Source organism: Taudactylus pleione, unplaced genomic scaffold (assembly GCF_031769625.1).
Source record: "Taudactylus pleione unplaced genomic scaffold, aTauple2 ptg000393l, whole genome shotgun sequence".
Taxonomy (NCBI): domain Eukaryota; kingdom Metazoa; phylum Chordata; class Amphibia; order Anura; family Myobatrachidae; genus Taudactylus; species Taudactylus pleione.
The window spans coordinates 4,144,836-4,160,498 of NW_028284794.1; the positions used below are offsets into that span (position 1 = coordinate 4,144,836).

Consider the following 15,663-nt stretch of genomic DNA (forward strand, 5'->3'; position numbering starts at 1 on the left):
AATATCCAGTTTAGAGAATATGTTACTTGAAGGCCAACTCTAAATGTCTGTAATGTAACAATACATTTAAAAGCAATGATCTTTTCTGGATCAATTTTGGATCACTACCATCACTTGTCTATTTTAACGATACATTTAGTACCAATTTGATTTTATGGATGACTTTTTCCATTCAAATGACCTATACTGTGATGATTCAAAATTATACCCTAAAGGAAAAACCACCAGACATATCTTTTTGTTTTGTTACCGAGGATGTAGGTTTGTTTGCTTGACAACTACCTAATTCAAGGTTTAGTATAAGCAGATGATCTATTTGTAATATAAACCACCAGAAAAATCTACAGAATCAGATTTAACAAGAGACCTCGTGGCGCAACGGTAGCGCGTCTGACTCCAGATCAGAAGGTTGCGTGTTCAAATCACGTCGGGGTCAGTTGTCATTTAGAAGATTAAATGCTCTTTTCTGCCAAAAAAATACTATACAAGAAACTAAATACTAAGAATGCTGTCTACTTTCAATAATGTGATTATAGCTCAAACTGATACCTATATCACTAGCACATAGTCATTAAATATCTCACCTTCTTATCAGTTCTCATAATTATAATACTAAAAATATCCAGTTTAGATTAAACTTTACTTGAAGGCCAACTCTAAATGTCTGTAATGTAACAATACATTTAAAAGCAATTAGCTTTTCTGGATCAATTTTGGATCACTGCCGTCTCTTGTCTTTTTTAGAAATACATTTAGTACCAATTTGATTTTAAAGATGACTTTTTCCATTCACATGACGTATACTATGAGGCATAAAAACTCTACACTGAAGGAAAAACCAGAATACATATCTTTTTGTTTTGATACCAAGGATGTAAGCTTGTTTGCTTGACAACTACCTAATTCAAGGTTTAGCATAAGCAGATGAACTATTTGTAATATAAACCACCAGAAAATCTACTGAATCAGTTTTAATAAGAGGCAACGTTAGCTCATCTGACTCAATATTAGAAGGTTGCGTGTTCAAATCACGTCAGGGTCGGTTATCATTTTGAAGATAAAAAGCTCTATTCTGCCCAAAAATACTATACTAGAAACTAATTACCAAGATTGTTATCTACTTTCAATAATGTGATTATACCTCAAACTGATACCTATATCACTAGCACATAGTCATCAAATAACTCACATTCTTATCAGTTCTCATAATTATTATACAAAAAATATCCAGTTTAGAGAATACGTTACTTGAAGGCCAACTCTAAATGTCTGTAATGTAACAATACATTTAAAAGCAATTAGCTTTTCTGGATCAATTTTGGATCACTACCATCACTTGTCTATTTTAACAATACATTTAGTACCAATTTGATTTTATGGATGACTTTTTCCATTCAAATGACCTATACTGTGATGAATAAAAATTATACACTAAAGGAAAAACCACCAGACATATCTTTTTGTTTTGTTACCGAGGATGAAGGTTTGTTTGCTTGACAACTACCTAATTCAAGGTTTAGTATAAGCAGATGATCTATTTGTAATATAAACCACCAGAAAAATCTACTGAATTGGATTTAACAAGAGACCTCGTGGCGCAACGGTAGCGCGTCTGACTCCAGATCAGAAGGTTGCTTGTTCAAATCACGTCGGGGTCAGTTGTCATTTTGAAGATTAAATGCTCTTTTCTGCCAAAAAAATACTATACAAGAAACTAAATACTAAGATTGCTGTCTACTTTCAATAATGTGATTATAGCTCAAACTGATACCTATATCACTAGCACATAGTCATTAAATATCTCACCTTCTTATCAGTTCTCATAATTATAATACTAAAAATATCCAGTTTAGAGAATACGTTACTTGAAGGCCAACTCTAAATGTCTGTAATGTAACAATACATTTAAAAGCAATTAGCTTTTCTGGATCAATTTTGGATCACTGCCGTCACTTGTCTTTTTTAGAAATACATTTAGTACCAATTTGATTTTAAAGATGACTTTTTCCATTCACATGACATATACTATGAGGCATAAAAACTCTACACTGAAGGAAAAACCAGAATACATATCTTTTTGTTTTGATACCAAGGATGTAAGCTTGTTTGCTTGACAACTACCTAATTCAAGGTTTAGCATAAGCAGATGAACCATTTGTAATATAAACCACCAGAAAATCTACTGAATCAGTTTTAATAAGAGGCAACGTTAGCTCATCTGACTCAAGATTAGAAGGTTGCGTGTTCAAATCACGTCAGGGTCGGTTATCATTTTGAAGATAAAATGCTCTATTCTGCCCAATAATACTATACTAGAAACTAATTACCAAGATTGTTATCTACTTTCAATAATGTGATTATACCTCAAACTGATACCTATATCACTAGCACATAGTCATTAAATAACTCACATTCTTATCAGTTCTCATAATTATTATACAAAAAATATCCAGTTTAGAGAATATGTTACTTGAAGGCCAACTCTAAATGTCTGTAATGTAACAATACATTTAAAAGCAATGATCTTTTCTGGATCAATTTTGGATCACTACCATCACTTGTCTATTTTAACGATACATTTAGTACCAATTTGATTTTATGGATGACTTTTTCCATTCAAATGACCTATACTGTGATGATTCAAAATTATACACTAAAGGAAAAACCACCAGACATATCTTTTTGTTTTGTTACCGAGGATGTAGGTTTGTTTGCTTGACAACTACCTAATTCAAGGTTTAGTATAAGCAGATGATCTATTTGTAATATAAACCACCAGAAAAATCTACAGAATCAGATTTAACAAGAGACCTCGTGGCGCAACGGTAGCGCGTCTGACTCCAGATCAGAAGGTTGCGTGTTCAAATCACGTCGGGGTCAGTTGTCATTTAGAAGATTAAATGCTCTTTTCTGCCAAAAAAATACTATAAAAGAAACTAAATACTAAGAATGCTGTCTACTTTCAATAATGTGATTATAGCTCAAACTGATACCTATATCACTAGCACATAGTCATTAAATATCTCACCTTCTTATCAGTTCTCATAATTATAATACTAAAAATATCCAGTTTAGATTAAACTTTACTTGAAGGCCAACTCTAAATGTCTGTAATGTAACAATACATTTAAAAGCAATTAGCTTTTCTGGATCAATTTTGGATCACTGCCGTCTCTTGTCTTTTTTAGAAATACATTTAGTACCAATTTGATTTTAAAGATGACTTTTTCCATTCACATGACGTATACTATGAGGCATAAAAACTCTACACTGAAGGAAAAACCAGAATACATATCTTTTTGTTTTGATACCAAGGATGTAAGCTTGTTTGCTTGACAACTACCTAATTCAAGGTTTAGCATAAGCAGATGAACTATTTGTAATATAAACCACCAGAAAATCTACTGAATCAGTTTTAATAAGAGGCAACGTTAGCTCATCTGACTCAATATTAGAAGGTTGCGTGTTCAAATCACATCAGGGTCGGTTATCATTTTGAAGATAAAAAGCTCTATTCTGCCCAAAAATACTATACTAGAAACTAATTACCAAGATTGTTATCTACTTTCAATAATGTGATTATACCTCAAACTGATACCTATATCACTAGCACATAGTCATCAAATAACTCACATTCTTATCAGTTCTCATAATTATTATACAAAAAATATCCAGTTTAGAGAATACGTTACTTGAAGCCAACTCTAAATGTCTGTAATGTAACAATACATTTAAAAGCAATTAGCTTTTCTGGATCAATTTTGGATCACTACCATCACTTGTCTATTTTAACAATACATTTAGTACCAATTTGATTTTATGGATGACTTTTTCCATTCAAATGACCTATACTGTGATGAATAAAAATTATACACTAAAGGAAAAACCACCAGACATATCTTTTTGTTTTGTTACCGAGGATGAAGGTTTGTTTGCTTGACAACTACCTAATTCAAGGTTTAGTATAAGCAGATGATCTATTTGTAATATAAACCACCAGAAAAATCTACTGAATTGGATTTAACAAGAGACCTCGTGGCGCAACGGTAGCGCGTCTGACTCCAGATCAGAAGGTTGCTTGTTCAAATCACGTCGGGGTCAGTTGTCATTTTGAAGATTAAATGCTCTTTTCTGCCAAAAAAATACTATACAAGAAACTAAATACTAAGATTGCTGTCTACTTTCAATAATGTGATTATAGCTCAAACTGATACCTATATCACTAGCACATAGTCATTAAATATCTCACCTTCTTATCAGTTCTCATAATTATAATACTAAAAATATCCAGTTTAGAGAATACGTTACTTGAAGGCCAACTCTAAATGTCTGTAATGTAACAATACATTTAAAAGCAATTAGCTTTTCTGGATCAATTTTGGATCACTGCCGTCACTTGTCTTTTTTAGAAATACATTTAGTACCAATTTGATTTTAAAGATGACTTTTTCCATTCACATGACGTATACTATGAGGCATAAAAACTCTACACTGAAGGAAAAACCAGAATACATATCTTTTTGTTTTGATACCAAGGATGTAAGCTTGTTTGCTTGACAACTACCTAATTCAAGGTTTAGCATAAGCAGATGAACCATTTGTAATATAAACCACCAGAAAATCTACTGAATCAGTTTTAATAAGAGGCAACGTTAGCTCATCTGACTCAAGATTAGAAGGTTGCGTGTTCAAATCACGTCAGGGTCGGTTATCATTTTGAAGATAAAATGCTCTATTCTGCCCAATAATACTATACTAGAAACTAATTACCAAGATTGTTATCTACTTTCAATAATGTGATTATACCTCAAACTGATACCTATATCACTAGCACATAGTCATTAAATAACTCACATTCTTATCAGTTCTCATAATTATTATACAAAAAATATCCAGTTTAGAGAATATGTTACTTGAAGGCCAACTCTAAATGTCTGTAATGTAACAATACATTTAAAAGCAATGATCTTTTCTGGATCAATTTTGGATCACTACCATCACTTGTCTATTTTAACGATACATTTAGTACCAATTTGATTTTATGGATGACTTTTTCCATTCAAATGACCTATACTGTGATGATTCAAAATTATACACTAAAGGAAAAACCACCAGACATATCTTTTTGTTTTGTTACCGAGGATGTAGGTTTGTTTGCTTGACAACTACCTAATTCAAGGTTTAGTATAAGCAGATGATCTATTTGTAATATAAACCACCAGAAAAATCTACAGAATCAGATTTAACAAGAGACCTCGTGGCGCAACGGTAGCGCGTCTGACTCCAGATCAGAAGGTTGCGTGTTCAAATCACGTCGGGGTCAGTTGTCATTTAGAAGATTAAATGCTCTTTTCTGCCAAAAAAATACTATACAAGAAACTAAATACTAAGAATGCTGTCTACTTTCAATAATGTGATTATAGCTCAAACTGATACCTATATCACTAGCACATAGTCATTAAATATCTCACCTTCTTATCAGTTCTCATAATTATAATACTAAAAATATCCAGTTTAGATTAAACTTTACTTGAAGGCCAACTCTAAATGTCTGTAATGTAACAATACATTTAAAAGCAATTAGCTTTTCTGGATCATTTTTGGATCACTGCCGTCTCTTGTCTTTTTTAGAAATACATTTAGTACCAATTTGATTTTAAAGATGACTTTTTCCATTCACATGACGTATACTATGAGGCATAAAAACTCTACACTGAAGGAAAAACCAGAATACATATCTTTTTGTTTTGATACCAAGGATGTAAGCTTGTTTGCTTGACAACTACCTAATTCAAGGTTTAGCATAAGCAGATGAACTATTTGTAATATAAACCACCAGAAAATCTACTGAATCAGTTTTAATAAGAGGCAACGTTAGCTCATCTGACTCAATATTAGAAGGTTGCGTGTTCAAATCACGTCAGGGTCGGTTATCATTTTGAAGATAAAAAGCTCTATTCTGCCCAAAAATACTATACTAGAAACTAATTACCAAGATTGTTATCTACTTTCAATAATGTGATTATACCTCAAACTGATACCTATATCACTAGCACATAGTCATCAAATAACTCACATTCTTATCAGTTCTCATAATTATTATACAAAAAATATCCAGTTTAGAGAATACGTTACTTGAAGGCCAACTCTAAATGTCTGTAATGTAACAATACATTTAAAAGCAATTAGCTTTTCTGGATCAATTTTGGATCACTACCATCACTTGTCTATTTTAACAATACATTTAGTACCAATTTGATTTTATGGATGACTTTTTCCATTCAAATGACCTATACTGTGATGAATAAAAATTATACACTAAAGGAAAAACCACCAGACATATCTTTTTGTTTTGTTACCGAGGATGAAGGTTTGTTTGCTTGACAACTACCTAATTCAAGGTTTAGTATAAGCAGATGATCTATTTGTAATATAAACCACCAGAAAAATCTACTGAATTGGATTTAACAAGAGACCTCGTGGCGCAACGGTAGCGCGTCTGACTCCAGATCAGAAGGTTGCTTGTTCAAATCACGTCGGGGTCAGTTGTCATTTTGAAGATTAAATGCTCTTTTCTGCCAAAAAAATACTATACAAGAAACTAAATACTAAGATTGCTGTCTACTTTCAATAATGTGATTATAGCTCAAACTGATACCTATATCACTAGCACATAGTCATTAAATATCTCACCTTCTTATCAGTTCTCATAATTATAATACTAAAAATATCCAGTTTAGAGAATACGTTACTTGAAGGCCAACTCTAAATGTCTGTAATGTAACAATACATTTAAAAACAATTAGCTTTTCTGGATCAATTTTGGATCACTGCCGTCACTTGTCTTTTTTAGAAATACATTTAGTACCAATTTGATTTTAAAGATGACTTTTTCCATTCACATGACGTATACTATGAGGCATAAAAACTCTACACTGAAGGAAAAACCAGAATACATATCTTTTTGTTTTGATACCAAGGATGTAAGCTTGTTTGCTTGACAACTACCTAATTCAAGGTTTAGCATAAGCAGATGAACCATTTGTAATATAAACCACCAGAAAATCTACTGAATCAGTTTTAATAAGAGGCAACGTTAGCTCATCTGACTCAAGATTAGAAGGTTGCGTGTTCAAATCACGTCAGGGTCGGTTATCATTTTGAAGATAAAATGCTCTATTCTGCCCAAAAATACTATACTAGAAACTAATTACCAAGATTGTTATCTACTTTCAATAATGTGATTATACCTCAAACTGATACCTATATCACTAGCACATAGTCATTAAATAACTCACATTCTTATCAGTTCTCATAATTATTATACAAAAAATATCCAGTTTAGAGAATATTTTACTTGAAGGCCAACTCTAAATGTCTGTAATGTAACAATACATTTAAAAGCAATGATCTTTTCTGGATCAATTTTGGATCACTACCATCACTTGTCTATTTTAACAATACATTTAGTACCAATTTGATTTTATGGATGACTTTTTCCATTCAAATGACCTATACTGTGATGAATCAAAATTATACACTAAAGGAAAAACCACCAGACATATCTTTTTGTTTTGTTACCGAGGATGTAGGTATGTTTGCTTGACAACTACCTAATTCAAGGTTTAGTATAAGCAGATGATCTATTTGTAATATAAACCACCAGAAAAATCTACAGAATCAGATTTAACAAGAGACCTCGTGGCGCAACGGTAGCGCATCTAACTCCAGATCAGAAGGTTGCGTGTTCAAATCACGTCGGGGTCAGTTGTCATTTAGAAGATTAAATGCTCTTTTCTGCCAAAAAAATACTATACAAGAAACTAAATACTAAGAATGCTGTCTACTTTCAATAATGTGATTATAGCTCAAACTGATACCTATATCACTAGCACATAGTCATTAAATATCTCACCTTCTTATCAGTTCTCATAACTATAATACTAAAAATATCCAGTTTAGATTAAACTTTACTTGAAGGCCAACTCTAAATGTCTGTAATGTAACAATACATTTAAAAGCAATTAGCTTTTCTGGATCAATTTTGGATCACTGCCGTCTCTTGTCTTTTTTAGAAATACATTTAGTACCAATTTGATTTTAAAGATGACTTTTTCCATTCACATGACGTATACTATGAGGCATAAAAACTCTACACTGAAGGAAAAACCAGAATACATATCTTTTTGTTTTGATACCAAGGATGTAAGCTGGTTTGCTTGACAACTACCTAATTCAAGGTTTAGCATAAGCAGGTGAACTATTTGTAATATAAACCACCAGAAAATCTACTGAATCAGTTTTAATAAGAGGCAACGTTAGCTCATCTGACTCAATATTAGAAGGTTGCGTGTTCAAATCACGTCAGGATCGGTTATCATTTTGAAGATAAAATGCTCTATTCTGCCCAAAAATACTATACTAGAAACTAATTACCAAGATTGTTATCTACTTTCAATAATGTGATTATACCTCAAACTGATACCTATATCACTAGCACATAGTCATTAAATAACTCACATTCTTATCAGTTCTCATAATTATTATACAAAAAATATCCAGTTTAGAGAATATGTTACTTGAAGGCCAACTCTAAATGTCTGTAATGTAACAATACATTTAAAAGCAATTAGCTTTTCTGGATCAATTTTGGATCACTACCATCACTTCTCTATTTTAACAATACATTTAGTACCAATTTGATTTTATGGATGACTTTTTCCATTCAAATGACCTATACTGTGATGAATAAAAATTATACACTAAAGGAAAAACCACCAGACATATCTTTTTGTTTTGTTACCGAGGATGAAGGTTTGTTTGCTTGACAACTACCTAATTCAAGGTTTAGTATAAGCAGATGATCTATTTGTAATATAAACCACCAGAAAAATCTACTGAATCGGATTTAACAAGAGACCTCGTGGCGCAACGGTAGCGCGTCTGACTCCAGATCAGCAGGTTGCTTGTTCAAATCACGTCGGGGTCAGTTGTTATTTTGAAGATAAAATGCTCTTTTCTGCCAAAAAAATACTATACAAGAAACTAAATACTAAGAATGTGATTATAGCTCAAACTGATACCTATATCACTAGCACATAGTCATTAAATATCTCACATTCTTTTCAGTTCTCATAATTATAATACTAAAAATATCCAGTTTAGAGAATACGTTACTTGAAGGCCAACTCTAAATGTCTGTAATGTAACAATACATTTAAAAGCAATTAGCTTTTCTGGATCAATTTTGGATCACTGCCGTCACTTGTCTTTTTTAGAAATACATTTAGTACCAATTTGATTTTAAAGATGACTTTTTCCATTCACATGACGTATACTATGAGGCATAAAAACTCTACACTGAAGGAAAAACCAGAATACATATCTTTTTGTTTTGTTACCAAGGATGTAGGTTTGTTTGCTTGACAACTACCTAATTCAAGGTTTAGCATAAGCAGATGAACCATTTTTAATATAAACCACCAGAAAATCTACTGAATCAGTTTTAATAAGAGGCAACGTTAGCTCATCTGACTCAAGATTAGAAGGTTGCGTGTTCAAATCACGTCAGGGTCGGTTATCATTTTGAAGATAAAATGCTCTATTCTGCCCAATAATACTATACTAGAAACTAATTACCAAAATTGTTATCTACTTTCAATAATGTGATTATACCTCAAACTGATACCTATATCACTAGCACATAGTCATTAAATAACTCACATTCTTATCAGTTCTCATAATTATTATACAAAAAATATCCAGTTTAGAGAATACGTTACTTGAAGGCCAACTCTAAATGTCTGTAATGTAACAATACATTTAAAAGCAATTAGCTTTTCTGGATCAATTTTGGATCACTACCATCACTTGTCTATTTTAACAATACATTTAGTACCAATTTGATTTTATGGATGACTTTTTCCATTCAAATGACCTATACTGTGATGAATAAAAATTATACACTAAAGGAAAAACCACCAGACATATCTTTTTGTTTTGTTACCGAGGATGTAGGTTTGTTTGCTTGACAACTACCTAATTCAAGGTTTAGTATAAGCAGATGATCTATTTGTAATATAAACCACCAGAAAAATCTACAGAATCAGATTTAACAAGAGACCTCGTGGCGCAACGGTAGCGCGTCTGACTCCAGATCAGAAGGTTGCGTGTTCAAATCACGTCGGGGTCAGTTGTCATTTTGAAGATTAAATGCTCTTTTCTGCCAAAAAAACACTATAGAAGAAACTAAATACTAAGAATGCTGTCTACTTTCAATAATGTGATTATAGCTCAAACTGATACCTATATCACTAGCACATAGTCATTAAATATCTCACCTTCTTATCAGTTCTCATAATTATAATACTAAAAATATCCAGTTTAGATTAAACTTTACTTGAAGGCCAACTCTAAATGTCTGTAATGTAACAATACATTTAAAAGCAATTAGCTTTTCTGGATCAATTTTGGATCACTGCCGTCACTTGTCTTTTTTAGAAATACATTTAGTACCAATTTGATTTTAAAGATGACTTTTTCCATTCACATGACGTATACTATGAGGCATAAAAACTCTACACTGAAGGAAAAACCAGAATACATATCTTTTTGTTTTGATACCAAGGATGTAAGCTTGTTTGCTTGACAACTACCTAATTCAAGGTTTAGCATAAGCAGATGAACTATTTGTAATATAAACCACCAGAAAATCTACTGAATCAGTTTTAATAAGAGGCAACGTTAGCTCATCTGACTCAATATTAGAAGGTTGCGTGTTCAAATCACGTCAGGGTCGGTTATCATTTTGAAGATAAAATGCTCTATTCTGCCCAAAAATACTATACTAGAAACTAATTACCAAGATTGTTATCTACTTTCAATATTGTGATTATACCTCAAACTGATACCTATATCACTAGCACATAGTCATTAAATAACTCACATTCTTATCAGTTCTCATAATTATTATACAAAAAATATCCAGTTTAGAGAATACGTTACTTGAAGGCCAACTCTAAATGTCTGTAATGTAACAATACATTTAAAAGCAATTAGCTTTTCTGGATCAATTTTGGATCACTACCATCACTTGTGTATTTTAACAATACATTTAGTACCAATTTGATTTTATGGATGACTTTTTCCATTCAAATGACCTATACTGTGATGAATAAAAATTATACACTAAAGGAAAAACCACCAGACATATCTTTTTGTTTTGTTACCGAGGATGTAGGTTTGTTTGCTTGACAACTACCTAATTCAAGGTTTAGTATAAGCAGATGATCTATTTGTAATATAAACCACCAGAAAAATCTACAGAATCAGATTTAACAAGAGACCTCATGGCGCAACGGTAGCGCGTCTGACTCCAGATCAGAAGGTTGCGTGGTCAAATCACGTCGGGGTCAGTTGTCATTTTGAAGATTAAATGCTCTTTTCTGCCAAAAAAATACTATACAAGAAACTAAATACTAAGAATGCTGTCTACTTTCAATAATGTGATTATAGCTCAAACTGATACCTATATCACTAGCACATAGTCATTAAATATCTCACCTTCTTATCAGTTCTCATAATTATAATACTAAAAATATCCAGTTTAGATTAAACTTTACTTGAAGGCCAACTCTAAATGTCTGTAATGTAACAATACATTTAAAAGCAATTCGCTTTTCTGGATCAATTTTGGATCACTGCCGTCTCTTGTCTTTTTTCGAAATACATTTAGTACCAATTTGATTTTAAAGATGACTTTTTCCATTCACATGACGTATACTATGAGGCATAAAAACTCTACACTGAAGGAAAAACCAGAATACATATCTTTTTGTTTTGATACCAAGGATGTAAGCTTGTTTGCTTGACAACTACCTAATTCAAGGTTTAGCATAAGCAGATGAACTATTTGTAATATAAACCACCAGAAAATCTACTGAATCAGTTTTAATAAGAGGCAACGTTAGCTCATCTGACTCAATATTAGAAGGTTGCGTGTTCAAATCACGTCAGGATCGGTTATCATTTTGAAGATAAAATGCTCTATTCTGCCCAAAAATACTATACTAGAAACTAATTACCAAGATTGTTATCTACTTTCAATAATGTGATTATACCTCAAACTGATACCTATATCACTAGCACATAGTCATTAAATAACTCACATTCTTATCAGTTCTCATAATTATTATTCAAAAAATATCCAGTTTAGAGAATACGTTACTTGAAGGCCAACTCTAAATGTCTGTAATGTAACAATACATTTAAAAGCAATTAGCTTTTCTGGATCAATTTTGGATCACTACCATCACTTGTCTATTTTAACAATACATTTAGTACCAATTTGATTTTATGGATGACTTTTTCCATTCAAATGACCTATACTGTGATGAATAAAAATTATACACTAAAGGAAAAACCACCAGATAATATCTTTTTGTTTTGTTACCAAGGATGAAGGTTTGTTTGCTTGACAACTACCTAATTCAAGGTTTAGTATAAGCAGATGATCTATTTGTAATATAAACCACCAGAAAAATCTACTGAATCGGATTTAACAAGAGACCTCGTGGCGCAACGGTAGCGCGTCTGACTCCAGATCAGAAGGTTGCTTGTTCAAATCATGTCGGGTCAGTTGTCATTTTGAAGATAAAATGCTCTTTTCTGCCAAAAAAATACTATACAAGAAACTAAATACTAAGATTGCTGTCTACTTTCAATAATGTGATTATAGCTCAAACTGATACCTATATCACTAGCACATAGTCATTAAATACCTCACCTTCTTATCAGTTCTCATAATTATAATACTAAAAATATCCAGTTTAGAGAATACGTTACTTGAAGGCCAACTCTAAATGTCTGTAATGTAACAATACATTTAAAAGCAATTAGCTTTTCTGGATCAATTTTAGATCACTGCCGTCACTTGTCTTTTTTAGAAATACATTTAGTACCAATTTGATTTTAAAGATGACTTTTTCCATTCACATGACGTATACTATGAGGCATAAAAACTTTACACTGAAGGAAAAACCAGAATACATATCTTTTTGTTTTGTTACCAAGGATGTAGGTTTGTTTACTTGACAACTACCTAATTCAAGGTTTAGCATAAGCAGATGAACCATTTGTAATATAAACCACCAGAAAATCTACTGAATCAGTTTTAATAAGAGGCAACGTTAGCTCATCTGACTCAATATTAGGAGGTTGCGTGTTCAAATCACGTCAGGGTCGGTTATCATTTTGAAGATAAAATGCTCTATTCTGCCCAAAAATACTATACTAGAAACTAATTACCAAGATTGTTATCTACTTTCAATAATGTGATTATACCTCAAACTGATACCTATATCACTAGCACATAGTCATTAAATAACTCACATTCTTATCAGTTCTCATAATTATTATACTAAAAATATCCAGTTTAGAGAATACGTTACTTGAAGGCCAACTCTAAATGTCTGTAATATAACAATACATTTAAAAGCAATTAGCTTTTCTGGATCAATTTTGGATCACTACCATCACTTGTCTATTTTAACAATACATTTAGTACCAATTTGATTTTATGGATGACTTTTTCCATTCAAATGACCTATACTGTGATGAATAAAAATTATACACTAAAGGAAAAACCACCAGACATATCTTTTTGTTTTGTTACCGAGGATGAAGGTTTGTTTGCTTGACAACTACCTAATTCAAGGTTTAGTATAAGCAGATGATCTATTTGTAATATAAACCACCAGAAAACCCTACTGAATTGGATTTAACAAGAGACCTTGTGGCGCAACGGTAGCGCGTCTGACTCCAGATCAGAAGGTTGCTTGTTCAAATCACGTCGGGGTCAGTTGTCATTTTGAAGATAAAATGCTCTTTTCTGCCAAAAAAATACTATACAAGAAACTAAATACTAAGATTGCTGTCTACTTTCAATAATGTGATTATAGCTCAAACTGATACCTATATCACTAGCACATAGTCGTTAAATATCTCACATTCTTTTCAGTTCTCATAATTATAATACAAAAAATATCCAGTTTAGAGAATACGTTACTTGAAGGCCAACTCTAAATGTCTGTAATGTAACAATACATTTAAAAGCAATTAGCTTTTCTGGATCAATTTTGGATCACTGCCGTCACTTGTCTTTTTTAGAAATACATTTAGTACCAATTTGATTTTAAAGATGACTTTTTCCATTCACATGACGTATACTATGAGGCATAAAAACTCTACACTGAAGGAAAAACCAGAATACATATCTTTTTGTTTTGATACCAAGGATGTAAGCTTGTTTGCTTGACAACTACCTAATTCAAGGTTTAGCATAAGCAGATGAACTATTTGTAATATAAACCACCAGAAAATCTACTGAATCAGTTTTAATAAGAGGCAACGTTAGCTCATCTGACTCAATATTAGAAGGATGCGTGTTCAAATCACGTCAGGGTCGGTTATCATTTTGAAGATAAAATGCTCTATTCTGCCCAAAAATACTATACTAGAAACTAATTACCAAGATTGTTATCTACTTTCAATAATGTGATTATACCTCAAACTGATACCTATATCACTAGCACATAGTCATTATATAACTCACATTCTTATCAGTTCTCATAATTATTATACAAAAAATATCCAGTTTAGAGAATACGTTACTTGAAGGCCAACTCTAAATGTCTGTAATGTAACAATACATTTAAAAGCAATTAGCTTTTCTGGATCAATTTTGGATCACTACCATCACTTGTCTATTTTAACAATACATTTAGTACCAATTTGATTTTATGGATGACTTTTTCCATTCAAATGACCTATACTGTGATGAATCAAAATTATACACTAAAGGAAAAACCACCAGACATATCTTTTTGTTTTGTTACCGAGGATGTAGGTTTGTTTGCTTGACAACTACCTAATTCAAGGTTTAGTATAAGCAGATGATCTATTTGTAATATAAACCACCAGAAAAATCTACAGAATCAGATTTAACAAGAGACCTCGTGGCGCAACGGTAGCGCATCTGACTCCAGATCAGAAGGTTGCGTATTCAAATCACGTCGGGGTCAGTTGTCATTTAGAAGATTAAATGCTCTTTTCTGCCAAAAAAATACTATACAAGAAACTAAATACTAAGAATGCTGTCTACTTTCAATAATGTGATTATAGCTCAAACTGATAACTATATCACTAGCACATAGTCATTAAATATCTCACCTTCTTATCAGTTCTCATAACTATAATACTAAAAATATCCAGTTTAGATTAAACTTTACTTGAAGGCCAACTCTAAATGTCTGTAATGTAACAATACATTTAAAAGCAATTAGCTTTTCTGGATCAATTTTGGATCACTGCCGTCTCTTGTCTTTTTTAGAAATACATTTAGTACCAATTTGGTTTTAAAGATGACTTTTTCCATTCACATGACGTATACTATGAGGCATAAAAACTCTACACTGAAGGAAAAACCAGAATACATATCTTTTTGTTTTGATACCAAGGATTTAAGCTGGTTTGCTTGACAACTACCTAATTCAAGGTTTAGCATAAGCAGGTGAACTATTTGTAATATAAACCACCAGAAAATCTACTGAATCAGTTTTAATAAGAGGCAACGTTAGCTCATCTGACTCAATATTAGAAGGTTGC

General features: G+C 32.0%; 11 non-coding genes across 11 annotated transcripts; all 11 read left to right on the forward strand.

The window, feature by feature from the left end:
* Positions 1-364: 364 nt before the first annotated feature.
* TRNAW-CCA (transfer RNA tryptophan (anticodon CCA)) lies at positions 365-436 on the forward strand. The gene has a single exon. It is a non-coding gene; the product is annotated as a tRNA-Trp (tRNA).
* Positions 437-1,586: 1,150 nt separating this feature from the next.
* Positions 1,587-1,658, forward strand: TRNAW-CCA (transfer RNA tryptophan (anticodon CCA)). Its single transcript has one exon. It is a non-coding gene; the product is annotated as a tRNA-Trp (tRNA).
* Positions 1,659-2,808: 1,150 nt separating this feature from the next.
* Positions 2,809-2,880, forward strand: TRNAW-CCA (transfer RNA tryptophan (anticodon CCA)). The gene has a single exon. It is a non-coding gene; the product is annotated as a tRNA-Trp (tRNA).
* A 1,149-nt stretch (positions 2,881-4,029) lies between these two features.
* TRNAW-CCA (transfer RNA tryptophan (anticodon CCA)) lies at positions 4,030-4,101 on the forward strand. Its single transcript has one exon. It is a non-coding gene; the product is annotated as a tRNA-Trp (tRNA).
* A 1,150-nt stretch (positions 4,102-5,251) lies between these two features.
* On the forward strand, positions 5,252-5,323 carry TRNAW-CCA (transfer RNA tryptophan (anticodon CCA)). Its single transcript has one exon. It is a non-coding gene; the product is annotated as a tRNA-Trp (tRNA).
* A 1,150-nt stretch (positions 5,324-6,473) lies between these two features.
* TRNAW-CCA (transfer RNA tryptophan (anticodon CCA)) lies at positions 6,474-6,545 on the forward strand. The gene has a single exon. It is a non-coding gene; the product is annotated as a tRNA-Trp (tRNA).
* Positions 6,546-7,695: 1,150 nt separating this feature from the next.
* TRNAW-CCA (transfer RNA tryptophan (anticodon CCA)) lies at positions 7,696-7,767 on the forward strand. The gene has a single exon. It is a non-coding gene; the product is annotated as a tRNA-Trp (tRNA).
* Positions 7,768-10,120: 2,353 nt separating this feature from the next.
* Positions 10,121-10,192, forward strand: TRNAW-CCA (transfer RNA tryptophan (anticodon CCA)). Its single transcript has one exon. It is a non-coding gene; the product is annotated as a tRNA-Trp (tRNA).
* A 1,150-nt stretch (positions 10,193-11,342) lies between these two features.
* On the forward strand, positions 11,343-11,414 carry TRNAW-CCA (transfer RNA tryptophan (anticodon CCA)). The gene has a single exon. It is a non-coding gene; the product is annotated as a tRNA-Trp (tRNA).
* Positions 11,415-13,786: 2,372 nt separating this feature from the next.
* TRNAW-CCA (transfer RNA tryptophan (anticodon CCA)) lies at positions 13,787-13,858 on the forward strand. The gene has a single exon. It is a non-coding gene; the product is annotated as a tRNA-Trp (tRNA).
* A 1,150-nt stretch (positions 13,859-15,008) lies between these two features.
* Positions 15,009-15,080, forward strand: TRNAW-CCA (transfer RNA tryptophan (anticodon CCA)). Its single transcript has one exon. It is a non-coding gene; the product is annotated as a tRNA-Trp (tRNA).
* Positions 15,081-15,663: the final 583 nt, after the last annotated feature.